Below are 2,352 nucleotides of genomic sequence, written 5' to 3' on the forward strand. Positions count from 1 at the left end.
TCCAGTCAGAGCAGTTAATATTAAATTGATCTGTCCCCTCCCCCTTGAGGTCAAGAGATGACCAAATATTGCTTTATTTTCTGTCTGGCAAAAAAAGAATTGAACTTCCCCTTTTAGACACAATGTAGCTAAGCTGGGGAATGTCAGATGATTGCTTCTGGGAAAACTTCAAAACATGTCGTAACATTGATTCAGACGTGTTAAATATTGTTTAATGATCAGTTTTTCCATCCTTAGGCTTTCATTTACTTTTCAAGACAAAAAGAAAAATACAATTCCCCTTTCAGAGTTATTGACATTGAGAGCACCTCACCACGGCTGCTTTCAAACTTTATTAGCTGTCAGGACTTAAGAATAACATTTCAGCCTGGCATTTACTCGTATCTGTTGCAGAAGCAAAAAGTGTAAAGGTTTGTAATTTATTATTGTAGCTATTTTAAGACAGTGTTTACATAAACTAAAGTGATCATCTCGAAGACTCTTTGCTGAAAGACTTTGAGACAAAATTCTTTTCAGTTTTTTAAATGTGAAACATATATATATATATATTAAAATTTTTTTTGTCCAGAAATTTCTGATTTTACCTTTGAATCTTTTTTCTCCTCCTTAAAAAACCAAGCCATTGTGATGATGACATTTATGTTTACATTTGGGGCTTCATGTTTGGATAGAGAAGCAATATGCACTAGGTCTCCATCATTGTTTTATGACATTATGGTTCTACCACTGTGAATTGGTGAGGAACTCACTAAGAATTCAGGGTTTAAGCTTCCCCATTTTCAAGGTGCTGCATAGTCATGTATAGAAGGAAAGACAAAGGTTTGAATTTGACAAGCAAAAAATGGTAATTTCCTTTTTGGTCTTGAGGTAGTTGCTGTGGTTCTGGGGTTCTAGGTTTCTGTTCTTTAGACTAAGGAGGTCTGCTATGTTAGTCACTACTGAAGTACAGTGGGACAGTAGGAAGCCTTGAAAAAGGGAAATCTACCATTGATTTGACAAATAATGGCCCTACTGTTCTACTGAATTTCTAATGCCTCTTTTTCTCACTCTAGTCTCATGGGACCAAACAGAACAAAACTGCAACCAACTTTGTAAAAACTGCAAAAGGCTGGAGTATCCAGTATCCATCTCTTACATCTTAGCATGGTCTTTAGGTGTTTTTGAAGGAAGAAATCAGTACTTAGATGGGGACTTGAAGAAATGTGAGTTGTTCAAAGACAAAATTCACTGACTAGAAACTTGGTGTTTCAAAAACAGAATTCTAAGACTGGCTTGAATATTCTTCCTTTTTGCCTGTATGTTGTTTTCGTGGAATTCCAGGAAGTCAACAAATGTAAAAAAGAGAATAAGAGGTAGCATCTAGATAGCATAATGAATTCAGTTTTCAGGGGATTTGTTTAGAAAATCTTAGTTTAATGTTACTGAAATACCAATAACACTAACCTGCTGTTTGTATTCAGCAAAAAAAAAAAATCACTAATTTCACATTTTTTTGTTATAATTGCAAAATGCCAGAATACTCTAACCAAATTCTTGTTTTAAACTTGCTAATTTAGTAAACTTAATTTTTATGGTCTTTTTTTATGGACTTCAAATATCACTAATAAATTCTAACATTAATCATAGCCAAGTTTAGTAGGAGTGTTTAATTATTTAAGATGAATTAAAAAATGAACTCTGTTAAAATAGTTCATTTGCTTTTAAAACAGTATCAGTTTCATTTGGATGTTTTCAAAATCAAATGAGGGATGCTCAGCATATTATGGAGTTTATTTTTGACAAACTTTAGACTGAATAAATTGTGTCTGAGAGGAGGTGAATTTTTCAATGGCATCTAAAGCCAGAATTTAACAAAACTAGATTCCCCCCCAATATGTTTGAACAGATATGAAAAGAATGTATTTAGTATGGGAGGAAAAATAACATTGCCCATGCCAACCTACTACCAATTTATAATGAGTAAAATTTACTTTTTTTTTGATAGTAAAACCAGTGGTAACCTTGACTAAATCTGTTAACCATAATTCAGTCACTGGGAGGCTGCCTTTTTATTATACATTTTCTTCCCCAAACTAACTGAAGAAGGACATTGCAACTCCTTATTTAAGGCACTCCACAATTCAACATAATAATTTATAATTTGTATGAAAACTCTAAATTGCTGTGTTGACTGAAAAACTGAAATAGCCACATGATCAGTTAATCCATTGATCATTTAGTAATATCACCCTATTGTTCATTGGAAGTCATTTTTGTTTTAACTAGTCTGTTGGCAACATGGAATATTTTAGTTGGATTATAGAAGACATGGAAACTGGTACTTAATGCTTTGGGGGAATCAATGCCAACTCA

The sequence above is a fragment of the Macrotis lagotis genome, chromosome 4 (assembly GCF_037893015.1).
Source record: "Macrotis lagotis isolate mMagLag1 chromosome 4, bilby.v1.9.chrom.fasta, whole genome shotgun sequence".
NCBI lineage: Eukaryota > Metazoa > Chordata > Mammalia > Peramelemorphia > Peramelidae > Macrotis > Macrotis lagotis.